At 42.5% G+C, this 13,791-nt stretch overlaps 1 non-coding gene across 1 annotated transcript; it reads right to left on the reverse strand.

Moving 5' to 3' along the window:
- Positions 1-1,242: 1,242 nt before the first annotated feature.
- Positions 1,243-1,315, reverse strand: Trnak-cuu. Its single transcript has one exon. It is a non-coding gene; the product is annotated as a tRNA-Lys (tRNA).
- Positions 1,316-13,791: the final 12,476 nt, after the last annotated feature.

Raw genomic sequence — 13,791 nt, forward strand, 5'->3', positions numbered from 1 at the left:
GAGGGCCGCGCGTCACGTGGGCTCCTCGGAGGCCCCGCCCCCGCGGCTCGGCGCGGCCGGGCCGCGTCATTCATGGCCGAGCCAAAGGCTAAGCCACTCTCCGGCGCGCTGGTCTCCTCGGCACCGAGGATCTCGCTCGCGCCCGCGCCCGTCCACCCAGCGGTCCCCGGGGCGGCCGCCCCCGAAGCCGCGTGCCGGCGCCACCGTTGGCGCCGCCGTCGCGGTCGCGCGAGTGTCGCGTGCCGAGTGCGCGAGTGCAGGTGGTGCGCGCCCCGGCGATGACGCTGGCCGCGTCGCGGGCGTCGGGGAGCGACGCGAGTGGCGTCGCGGCAGTGACGAGGTGAGCGGCCCCCGCGAAGAGGGCAGCGACGAGAACCATCACCCCCGAGGAGCGCGCCGACCTTCCGCGGTGGAGGGGTGGCTGATGCACCGCGGCGTCGGAGCCGGCGGGGGCGGGGGCGGCGGAGGCGCCGCGGCCGCGGGGGGAGCGAGCGTCGGGCCCGGCGCCCCCGGACCAGGGTTCCCCTGGGGGGCAGTGCTCGCGGGGCACCACGCCGCCGCGGCCGCCGGCATGATGCAGCCGCCCCTTGCCGCGCCCGCGGACTACGGGCCCGCGCCGGCCCACCACGCGCCCACCCACCCCGCCATGCCCATGGACCTCCACGTGCCTCAGGGCTTTTCCTACTACAGGTGCGTATTCCACCTTGGGGCCCAAAGCGCCGATAATTACTCCTTTTGGAGATGATCGCTTACCTGGGCCTCCTTGCCCCGCGCAGCTTGGGTGGGTATGCTACGGATAGGATCCGTTGCTTCCGCGTTTCGTCTTCCGCGGAAGGTCTTTCATTGGAAACCTCCTTAAGGCGATACGAAAGGGTCTTTCTATACATTGTGACGAAGTCGACAAACGAAATGAGGGGGGGGTTCCGGGCCCGCAGTGCCCGGATGATCGCTCGTCACCCGATTGTCTAGGCGGATCCACTCGAGCCACTCAAACATTTCCCGGTTTCGGGAACGAGACACAAAGTTGGGCGCCAGGCCTCCCCGGAGGCCAAAAAAAACAAACAACTCTCGACAATCTCAACGACTCGACGATCTGAAAAATGGAGAACTCTCGACAAAACTCAACAATCTCAAATAAACACCAAGGTTAGGCTCGAACGATCTCCGCCTCGACGATCGTCGCGGCGCGACCGGCTCGGAACCTATTCCCCTCCTATCGTTTGTCGATTTCGTCACAAATGGCGCCCAATGTGGGGCTAGAACCCACGACCCTGAGATTAAGAGTCTCATTCTCTACCGACCGAGCTAGCCGGGCCGAAATTTGGGGTCGTCATGGCGTGGCAAAAACGTACTACGTCACAACACATAAAACTCTTCTCCAAACTAGGTGCCTCGAATCATTTGAAACTTCGACACGTGGTTATGAACGCCCTAAGGAAGAGCGCGATACTCGCGAAATCTCATTTTTCACAAAAAGTGTGATCCTGGTCTGGCCTAGGCTAAATACATATTTTTTTTCTTTTTTTTTTCTAATCAAATTTCATAAGCATCGCGTTCTTCTTTAGGGACTTCGTAATCCCGTGCTGAAGTTTCAAATGACTCTCGGTACACCCAGGTTGGAGAAAAGTTGAATCATATTTGTACGTATATAGGTTGTAGGTATTTTCACGTTTTGATATGTCGAATGACGCTTTCATATCACCTTTTAAAGTGAAGTGAAACACGTCGAGGAACTCGATCGACGTCGATAAAGATTTTTCTAAATGCGTACGTTGCCGACTTTCGTTTTTATATTGACAGCTGTGTCGAATTATATTGAACATTGTACCAAATGGCATACTCCACCTGTCGTTTTCGTACAATAACTATCAAGAAATCGAAGTAAAACTCCAGAAATCCTCTGGATTCGTGCTTTCTCTAACCGCATACAACACTTTTTTTGCCTTTATCCCGTTCAAATGCGAATTTATCGATTACCAGAGGGTTCTAAATTTTCGTAAAATTGTCCTGACCCTTCCGATTCTCATATCAGAGCCTTCGATAATTGTATATTGATCGAAATATGAGAGCTCGACGCCATTTTTGTTCTGGTCTGGGTTGAGTTAAAAAATGTTGTCCAAAAATCGACATTTTGAATGTGTCAGGACAATTCTTAGATGATCAGGAGTGATGTGTCAAAGTTTCGGACAGTTTGGTCTAATACCCTTAAAAAAAAGTGTTGTATTCAAATCGGCTGATTTGAAGGAGGTTTCACTTCACCTTAAGGTCGCTGTGCCTTAATCGCGGGATAAGGTGTCACGGGAGGAAAAGAACGTGCCAAGAAGTAGATAAATTTCAACTAATTCGAGACAAGAACGTGCCTTTCGCGGATAAATTGAATTTCGAGGTTTAGGTTTAAAAATATTAGCCTAGCTTTGTCGAGTTCTTATATGGAGTATCGGTGTTTCTGGGAAGGCGACGCGGTAGAGGACGCGGGTCGGTGGATAAACGACTGGCTCCTTATACGTTTTTGTTTATTATCCTTGGTCACTCCGTTGTTCCCGGTCAGGATCGCAGATTTCTCTTCCACGCTTGATCGGTAATATGTATGCCGCTACTTGACTCCGAATCAGGAAGTAGTAGTTTACGATCTCAACCTGTTCGGTGTAATTTTTATAATCTCGACTGCGTAGATACTAAATAATACTTTGTAGTAACGTTTTGAAATTATAATTTTTCGCAAATAATTGACATTTTTGCGGTCGTCGGTGAGGTTTCTATCGCGCTAGAGTAATAAAACGAAGTCTATCGTTTTTGTGAGATCGGAAAGAACATGTCTGAAAAAATTGAATAGGTAGATTTCAGGGATATCGCTAACGTATAAACGTACAGTCTTATGTTTTAACATATTAGTACTTGTAAACAGATTCAGATACTTGTAAACAGATTTTAACATATTAGTACTTGTAAACAGATTCTGATGAGGTCCCAAGTGAATCGTTTTAAATCGCGTATCTTTTTATTTCTCTCCGTTAATCGTTCCATTAGGACGACTGCAACACAAAATGTACCGTAAAAGTGACAAAAGTGCACTATAGAAATTGATCATATTCCCGGACTCCGTTTAGGTGACGACGAGAGAAAGATGAAAAGTAAAACAGCGAGACGCCGCGTTCATTTTACAATGTTGCTCCGATGCCGTAAATACCGCTAAGAAACGGTTAATTGAAGTTGAAGTTAATTGAAATCGTGATTTTTACAATCACCGCGCTAATTGCGCGGCCGTTTTATGATCTGCAGTGGGGTTATCAATAGTTGGTGTCGCACTTATCGCAAAAATTGAAAAATTGGCTAAATTCGAGATTTTGACGACCGCCGCGCTAATTGTGCGGCCATTCTATGATCTCCAGTGGAGATGTCAATAGTCGGTGTCGCAATTACCACGAAAATCTAGAAGTTGGCTAAATTCGAGATTTTCACGGTCGCCGCGCTAATTGCACGACCGTTCTATGATCTCCACTGGAGTTATCAATTGTGCCCATAATTATGAAAGTGGTCTAAGTCATATATTTTTTGTTTCGAAATTACATTGAATTAATTTCGTTTGAAATAATATGGCGTGAAATAACTGATAAACTCATTTTTTTTTTTAATTTTGACTTAGACCACTTTCATAATTATGGGCACAATTGTCGGTGCCGCAATTACCACGAAAATCTAGAAGTCGGCTAAATCTGAGATTTTCATGGTCGCCGCTCTAATTGCGCGGCCGTTCTATGATCTGTAGTGGAGTTATCAATAGTTGGTGTCGCATTTATCGCGAAAATCGAAAAATTAGCTAAATTCGAGATTTTCACAGTCGTCAGGCTAATTGGGCGATCGTTCTATGATTTCCAGTGCAGATGTAAATAGTCGGTGTCGCAATTATCGCGAAAATCGAAAAGTTGGCTAAATTCGAGATTTTCACGGTCGCCGCGGTAATTGCGCGATCGTTCTATGATTTCCAGTGCAGATGTAAATAGTCGGTGTCGCAATTATCGCGAAAATTGAAAAGTTGGCTAAATTCGAGATTTTCACGGTCGCCGCGGTAATTGCGCGGCCGGCACGCGTCCTGGCCGTTTGATCGCGCCGGTCGAGGAGGTGCGTGAATAATAAGAGGAAAATGGTGGATGTATCCAGGGCACGGGAGGAGCCCTGGGGTTACTCCGAGCAAGAAGTCCATTATAATTCCTAGCTCGTCCGGGTTATTAGCATTCCGCTATCAATTATCCGCGTCTCGCGGCCGGTCGGGCCTTTCTGTGAATCATCGCTCGAGACCTGACGTTCGATTCGCGCGCTGTCTCGCGGTCGTCCTTTCCCGATCATCGATCTTGACACCTCCTCTGCATGAAAGGCGACCTAGGGTAAAAGGAACCCTATAAAATCATCGAAGAGGAGAATAATAAGACTTATTATTTCCATTATTTGCAAAATACGGATCGGTAAATATAGATGGACGATGGACTGAAGGGATTTCGATGATGATTTCTGCCGGTTTGAAGCGGTGCTTAAGGTGATATGAAAGGCGCTGAGAAATTTAATCCAGGTCCATAAATTAAAATTCATCTGTACCCTTTTTGGTGGTAATGTCATTTTGAATACTCAAGTGGGAACATAAGCTGGTGCGTCCCGTTACCCACAGTTTATATTCATGTTGAAGTCTTTTACAGTCCACGTTGAGAATTATACGACCTGAAGCGTTCCATGTGTCATTTCGGTAAAGTAATGATGAAGAGATCGATGTAAAACTGTCGAAATCCCGGGAATTCATTATTCTAACGACTGTTTAGGACCAACGTCGCCATCTGTGACGTTTAGCTGCAACTAAATTTTTGCTCCAAAGACACGTGTTAGCCCCGAGACAAGCCAGCATTCTCTTGCAATCGTTGGTGAAAGTATTTTCCATATTTTCCCATCTGACTCAGTAATATTCCATTTCTACGGTGTTCTAAATTATTCGAGCTAGGTCCTGAAACTCTTCATTTTCGATTCTAATCCTCCAAGAAGCGTAAAACATCGAAAACGTGCACGTACGACGCCGTGTTGTTTTTAGCCCATGATGAATATATACATTTTTTTATGAAAAATGAAATTTCGTGAGTTTAAGGGCCTACTTTAGGGCCTCCATATTCACGTGGTAAAATTTGAGACGAATCGGTACACCCAATTCGGGGAATACTTTCCCCATCGATTTCACTTCTGATATATGTAGGATCTTTCATGTCACCTTAAGGTGAAGTGAAACCCCCTTCAAATCAATCGATTCAAATACAACACTTTTTTAAGGGTATTAGACCAAACTGTCCGAAACTTTGACACATCACTCCTGATCATCTAAGAAACAGAGTTAAATGTTTCTGTATGGAGGCGAAACGTTTATTGGGTATAACGTAGGTAACGTTTGGAAGTTCTCGTGTCCTGGTGGATATGCCACTTGTTGCCGCCAGCTCAAGCTCATCCTCTCGCACCCTTCCCAGTCTCCGAACGTCAGCTGGGCACTCGTCAGCAATGACTTTTTTTTAAAGACATTGCGTCTTTTTATGGTGCAACGTGTAGGGCGATTTTTAGGAGGACCTCCGCCTCATCTACGCGTAGCTTCTAAACTAAACTCTCCCTTCATTACTCGCCCGGCCACGTGGAGCGCCTCGGCATCCGTCTAAAAAAAATTTTTTATCCCCTTTGGCACTAATCGTGGAGTACTTCTTATGAACCTTGAAGTAGTATTTAATAAACGAATCATGGACGAAGCGTAGACGATTTCTCTAGTCCAGCCATTATGATAAGCACACGGAAAGAAAGACATTTGCACTTTTAGCAAGGGACAGCGTTGATGATGATTTTGCTCTTGGAGGAATAATTCCATCGACGGCAAGAATATTTGCAAGTATATCGAAAGCAAACGCAATCATGGGACAGTTTTCTTTAAAAGAGATGCTTGCTAAATGAGCACATGAATGTGGAGCAACGGCTAAATAATTATCGTTGGTCACTAAAAACGAATGTGCGATACACAGATCCTTGTTGTTGGATAAGAATATTGCAACCATGCATAGAATTTGTGTTGCCTCGGTTAAGTAATCGGTTTTTAGTGGTTAATATAACAGAAGTGCTTCTGGATAATTGTTTAGCTGGGACATTTTCAAGTATCCACGTTTATCGTAGCAAGTGAAATTCCTTGTTACGACCGTGAATCTTTTTTGCTGCGGGCAGAATTTGAATTTCTGGAGGAGGAAATGATGCCAAAATTCAATTCTAATTGTTAAGCGATACCTCGGATAGATCGTTTGCTAAGACTCCGTAAACTAGGCACCAGACTGTGCACGAGTCCATAAGAAACAATGAAATATGAACGCCTTTCGAAAGTAATGGTCGGGGAACAATGGAAATGGGAAATTTATTCGGCGTACGAGTCCGCGTTGAAAGTTTCCGAAGGGAGAAATGATTCTTCGACGTCTCGGGAATTTTCGTCTCCTTAAATCTTGCGTTTAAAGTTCACTTAGGGTGCTAAGTAATGGATTCGAGTGTTCTACATGGAGGGCGCGGAGAGCGTTGGCTTCTGTGGATTCCATGGGGTTATTACCCACAATGGATGCGGTATTACGTACAATGAGTGCTCCGGGGCACACTCTCGATTCGGATCGCGTGTCAGCTGCCGATTCTGGCGATGGTTCATTATCAGGGTGAAGAACCGGAAAGGATCGCAAAGTGGGAGATTCGGTTCCGGGGCCTCGGGCTGGGAGTAGGCGTGCGCCGCTTAACCCTTCCACTCTCGGAATTTATTTAGGTTTCTTAATTATTCCACCCCCTCCCCAAAAAAAAAACACGGAAATTTACACACGTTTGGAACTTTACAAAGTGAACAGAGAAACTATAAGGAAGGTCCTGAAGCTCATGAAATTTCAATTCTTTTCAAATTTGTTTATAGGTATTTTAAAAATAGTTGATAAAAATGAAATTTCCCGAGTTTCAGGACCTACCTTTGGGTCTCCATATTCACGTTTTAAAGTATGAAACGATTTGAGACACCCAGTTCGTAGAAAAGTTGTATGAACGATTGAGCTTTCGGATGGCACTTTCACGTCCCCTTAATTGTGGCATCAAAATACCCAGTGATCTAGGGTGTAAATGGACATGGGAATTTTTCTCAGTGCTTTTGCATTTGCATTCGCAAATAAGTCAACGTTATTTCGTCAATATTCCTTGGAGAATTTTATTAAGCATACGGAATTAAGTATTGCCGACGAAAAGCGGAAGCAGGAGCAAACGCGGTAGCCATCTTTCCCAATAGCAATTTCCGCGTGAATAATAATAATTTAAGGCTGCAGGAAACGTGCATTAGGGGGTTTCCATAACGTGTCCAGGAATTTCTACCGAACGTCGTAAAGGTCTAAACGATCCGTCGGTTTGAAGTTTGATATTTTCGGTACCGCGTATTCCCGTGCGATAAATGTATGTACAGGAAACCCGTTTGCATTTGCATTTTACACGACGCACTCGATCGCCGGATACCGAAGGCAACGGTGCCAATTTAATGCACTCATCTTTGATGTTAGCATCGCATCACGACGGGGCTAATAGCCGGATAAAGTTGACCCCGAAGTCGATCGATTTGCCCTCGCCTAAGAGGAAGATCGTCAGGTAATACTTCGCGTCACTGTACGACGGCCATCTTTAATTCCCCGCAAATTACACTTCCTACATTGAATTGTGCTAATTTCTTGACTGCTCTAATACTGGACCATAATGTACCGTAAGTAAGAGAACAAGAGAATAAAAGTTGAGAAACTGAGGATGTCGATATTAGTGACAACGACGTCACTAACAGAATTTTTGTGATTTCTTCGATTACTATACATTATAATTAAGTATTAGGACAGTCAAGCAGTTTCCAAGAATCAATGGAGGGAGGGTATTTACTATCGCTATCGACATCGTTGTCGTGTACATTTTCCATCGTCATAAAAAGTAAGTACGTTAAGGTTAAGTGAAACTCGAGTTAGCTGATACGAATAAGACACTTTCTTTTAAGGGTACTGGATCGAACCGGCCGAAACTTTGAAACATTACTCACGAACATGTAGGAATTATCCTGACACCTTCAACATTTGGATTTTTCAAAAAAATCTTTAACTCTGCCCAGATCAGAACCAAAATGGCGTCGGGCTTTCATCTTTCGATCAATATACAATTATCGAAGGCTCTGATATGAGAAATCAAAGGGTCAGGACAATTGTACGACAATTTAGAACACTCTGGTAATCGATAAACTCGCATTTAAACGGGATAAAGGTAAAAAAAAGTGTCTTTTGTGCTTCTACGCTATAACGATAGTAATGTGAGGTCTAGGAGTGTCATTTAGAGCCTCAGAAACCATGAATTCAGGGGAACTCTGGAGTTTTACTTCGATTTCTTTTTAATTATTCTACGAAAACGATATTTGGAGTATGCCATTTGGTACAATACCCGATATAATTTGACACACCTGTCAATATAAAAACGAAAGTCGGCAACGTAGGTATTTAGAAAAATCTTGTTTACTGACGTCGATCAAGTTCCTCGGCGTGTTTCACTTCACCTTAAGCGGTTTAAACTTGACATAAATCATAGTTTGTACGTTTTCTTTTAATATTTAAAATTTAAGATATTCTTATGTTTCTTTGAAACGACGTGAGATTTAGTTCGATTAGTTTGTGGTCCTATCTTGAAACGTTCCAGTGTCGAAGATATCTAATATGGTCTGTCAGAAATGTTATTAAAGGGCGAATATGTAGAATTCTCGTGACTTCGAGGCGCGATTTCGCGATCGTGGGATCTCTCGAGGGAAAGCGAGAAATATGCTGCTATAATTTTGAGAAAATTGCCAGTGACCATTAATGCCGGTCGCTCAGAAGCCAATCTCTGTTCCGCGGCGTATTACGTATGGGATGTAACTATCCCGCCTGTATCACGTACGTACCCTCGCCGAGTGTACACACGTACGAACTTTATTTTATTCCTATCCAGGGCTTTGCCATTTCCACGCGCGAGATCGACGCGGAAGTAATCGGTGTTAAACACATATTTCGTGTAATGTGAAGATCTTAATGCGATTTAAACGGCAATTCTTGCTAAAGTGACGCGAAAACACTTAGAGCTGCAGTGCTCATTGCAGAGCACCTACAAAATTGTATTTCAGTGAAATTGGTGGATCGTTTTTGTCTTTCCTTTTATTCTTTCAGCCATACAGCACATTTCAGACTAGGCATTTCATTTATTTCAACTAAATAATGCCGCTACGATGCGTATATATTTACATATATTTCATTATGGAATAATTTCTTTAGCGTAACGGCTATTTCAACTTTAGCGGATTTCTTTATTCACTTTGGCCTTTTCAAATCACTGTACAATAATGTTGAAGGTATTGTCGGGAACAAGAAGACGTCCTTGGTGTCTAGAAAGAGTTTGGCATGTAAGCACTCCTATACAGGAACCGCGTTATTGAATGATGGGACAGTAAACTACTAATGAGACGCCCCTTGGCTTTGTGTGCAAGAGATGCAACGAGTACCTATCTACAATGGCTTAAAGGCAGAGTCATTTAATGTACACGGAGGGGAAAGAACAATAAAAACAGAAATAGTCTGATATTGATATCACCGAAGTGTGGGTCTAAATTGTGTTGAATCAATAGTACTGGCACTGAAAGTGTACAGAAGTCCTCGATTAAATGTAACAACACAACGCCTCTCTACAACCGCGAATTGTACATCATTTCCTGTTTCATGTATTCGCATATATGCTGTGAGGCGATTAATCGGTATCGCAGCTACTGTATACATACTTAAGCACTTGTAATGTGTATAAAGAATGAGGGGTATATTTAAGAAATATTAAAAACAGATATATCTTTTTGAAATGGAATAATTAGGACGCAAGAGTCTAGTTCATGTGGCTTTCGTTCCTGTTTAATTCCGACTTCATTTCGGAGCGAAATGAATAATTGGCGAGTTTATGCCGAGAATGACATAGAATCGAAGCGGTAGCGACATGACGACAACTTGAATAAGAAGTGCCATGCAGCTAACATTTCAAGTGTAAACATATAATTGCAAATATTAAGCTAAAACTTGCGACTGAAAGTAAAAAACACAACAACGGTTTTGAGTGATATAGATGTCTTACTACCTTACTTCTTTGATCATAAGTCCACACACCTAGTGATTTTCCCCTTATTCTTGCAGAAACAACCTCTTTTCAAAGTAACGAACACAATTAATTCTCTTTCCTCGTTAACAGTTTGGCAATACTAAATTCGATCCAATTTCGCTTCTATGTCATTTTCATAGGTGGAGTGAAACGAAAGAGAAATGACAGTATTTGTATCGAGGTTTTTTCTTTTACTTGCTCTTATCCTATTTTATATCGAGGTTAAAAGGGAACGAAAGCAGTAGTATAAACTAAGTCAGTGTCCTATGTCACGTAAATATATTCCACCTAGGAATTTCTCAAATGAAAAATGAGGAATTATGGTACTGAGTAAGTGTATCATAAGTATTACGTAAACATATTCCATCGAAGATTTTCTTAAATTGAAAGTGTGGAATTATAGTATTCGTCAGCATATCATAAATATCACGCGTGTCATAAGTATCACGTAAATATATTCCACCTAAGAATTTCTCAAATTAAAAATGAGAAATTATGGTGTCACGTAAGTATACCATAAGTATCACGTGTGTCATAAGCATCACGTAAATATATTCCACCGAAGAATTTCTTAAATTAAAAATGAGTAATTATGGTATCACGTAAGTGTATCATAATTATCACGTGTGTCATAAGTACTTCGTAAATATATTCCATCGAAGAATTTCTTAAATTACAAATGAGGAATTATAGTATCACGTAAGTATATCATAAGTATTACGTAAATATATTCCACCGAAGAATGTCTTAAATTAAAAATGAGGAATTATGGTATCACGTAAGTGTACCATAAGTATCACGTGTGTCATAAGTATCACGTAAATATATTCCACCTAAGAATTTCTCAAATTAGAAATGAGGAATTTCATGAGAACTTCGATTCCGCGAGTTACGAGGAGATCGTGAATGAACGTCGGTGTAGTCCGCGGAGGTTCGGTCGCGCCGCGTTATATCGAGGCCGCGTTATTGAATGATGGGACAGCCAACTAGTAATGGGACTGGACGACGGGAGATATAAGGCAGCGCAAGAAGCGAGAGCCGAAGCGCGGATGCATTCCGCGTTGCCCCAAGGGGATGCATTGGGTGCACTTGATGCACTGGGAGCATTGGTTGAAAGGGGTGCGGAGGGTGATGTGGGCACTTTACGGTGCAGGCGATCCACTGGACGCATTCTTCCGTCGCCCCTCGAAGCGCATTCAGCCGATATCCGGATAGAAATTTGGTTAACTTTTTATGGTTAACCCTTTCGTTACCTTGGACGAGATATCTCGCGACCCAATACTGGCCGATTAACGCTTTTGACGAGATATCTCGCGACTCGGTAGTAGCCGATCAACGCTTTTGACGAGATATCTCGCGATCCGGTAGTAGCTGTATTTATTTCTTCCTTTTAGCTATACGAATAGAATTAGTTATAAAATATATTCATCTAGAATGTCAAAATATTGGTGCTAGAAAGCTAGATTATCGTCAAAAGCGTTAATCCGCTACTACCGGATCGCGAGATATCTCGTCAAAAACGTTAATCGGCCAATATTGGGTCGCGAGATATCTCGTCCAAGGTAACGGAAGGGTAGATAGTTAGTAGATAGCTTTCCCCAATTGTATGTAGGCGTCAGCTGTTCAAATTTGCTATTTATCAGGTAGGTTCGTAACGCTCGGGCTGGCTAATTACTAGACGGACAAAAAAGAATGGAGAGGAAAATCACAGTTGTGGTCATCGTAACTCTATCGCAAGACAACATACGGAACAACCTTGGGAGGAGGTTGCATTAAACAGCGTAACATGGTAAAAAGAACATAGGAAGGGTTACTTCACCGTTTAGTCAAGGTATCTACAAGGAACGAGTTGTTCCACTATTATGCATAGTTGGGAATATCCATTAACAAAATATACCGTCGACATAAAAAGTTGGATTGTTATTATGATTACATACGTTATACTTATGTTTTTGTCAGAGTTCTCATACATTTCTACCTCAAGTAGTAAAATATCAGTTGATGCTCGGAAATGTGGTTTCTTGAAGATCACTTCCCTTTTCCCTCTTCTTTGGGAAGGGGTAGAGTCATTGTATCTTAAACGTAAGGAATAGTAACGGATTTTATATTCACCTGAGCAGTCTGCATATGTAATAAATACTTACGTAAGATACTTTTTGAAACGTTCTTCAAGTAAGATTATATCCTGCCTAGGTAATGTTTACTTTACACTATCTATTTCAACCCTGCGAGGCGTTGGCTAGGTACTGTCTAGTTTAAAATTGTCTAGTTAAACTAGATAGTCGTTAGCACTAGGTTTACGGGCGTTTTTCATATACCTGTTTCTACGAGCACCCGTCAAATTTACGGGCAAACGAAAACACGCATTTTCTTTAAAAAATCGATTTATTCAAATTAAGTCTGAATTAGACAATACTAGGCTTTACGTTTAAATAAATGATTAATAAGTAAAAAGTCCTTTTTTAAAAATTATCACGGAAATGATTGGAATGCTCGCCCTCTCAACCTCGGAGTCAGAACTAGAAAGAATACGCATTCTTTTCTTGCTACGGCACATTTTTAAGAAGTTTTCCTCTTCACTATCCGAAGATCCTTCTATCTCTCCACTTTCAATGCAAACTTTCACTCTCATCTTCGCCTTACACTCCCTGCAACGAAGCAAATATATATGGATTGTTTATGAAATTAGCTAGTCCGTCAATTTGACGGGTTTCGTAGAGATAGGTATACTACATACAGATTTTAATAATTAGAAGGCTTAGGAAAAAATAATTGCGTGTACAAATTCTTTGGACGAAATGATTAATTTACGATACTAAAATGGTTAAAATTAATGCTATGGTTTTTTCGGTATTTCTTTTCGAAGTTTGAATTCCGTCAAATTGACGGGTTCCGTAAACCTAGTGTTAGATAGAACATTGGAGAAATAACTAGACTTTTTGCTACTTGGGTAGCGATGCACCCGCGCGGGACGCTCTTTGCAACTCGGTGCAACGCGGTAGAACAGTGCATCGGAAATAGAAGCATTGAAGTGCAATGAAGATGAAACGAAGATGAGACGAAAATGAAACGGAGATGAATCGAAGATGAAACGATAATGAAATAAAGGTGCAACAGGAGTGTATAGAAAAGATGCTACGAATATTTGATAAAGATGAAGTCTTAAGGAACAATATAGAAACATCTGAGGAATAACGAAAGAGAAGCGAAAGAAGAACGAAGAAGCAACGAAGCAGGAAAGGAGAAGCGAAGAAGCGGAGGAGCGACGATGGCTCGGAGTCAGCTTGGCCTGCCACTGGCCGACCGATAAATAACTTGGATGCGTTTTTATCAAGTGGACGTTTCTCCCGACTGTACTTGGAGATAGTGGTCCTACCTGTACCCTGAGTGGTCACGGTAAGCTACCGTCAAGGGAACAGATTGTGCCCGAAAGTGAGAAAAATATATCTTTAGAGGAATCGAGGGCGAAATAATTCGAATTAGGGTAGAAATGAACCCTAGTAGCATGGAATAATTTCTAAATATTTCTTTGTAATCTTTGATAAATATCTCAAGCGACAGATTTTTTTCAGATTTCTCGTAGAT

This window comes from Orussus abietinus, unplaced genomic scaffold (genome assembly GCF_000612105.2).
Source record: "Orussus abietinus isolate OABI.00-Male unplaced genomic scaffold, Oabi_2.0 scaffold253, whole genome shotgun sequence".
Taxonomy (NCBI): Eukaryota; Metazoa; Arthropoda; class Insecta; order Hymenoptera; family Orussidae; genus Orussus; species Orussus abietinus.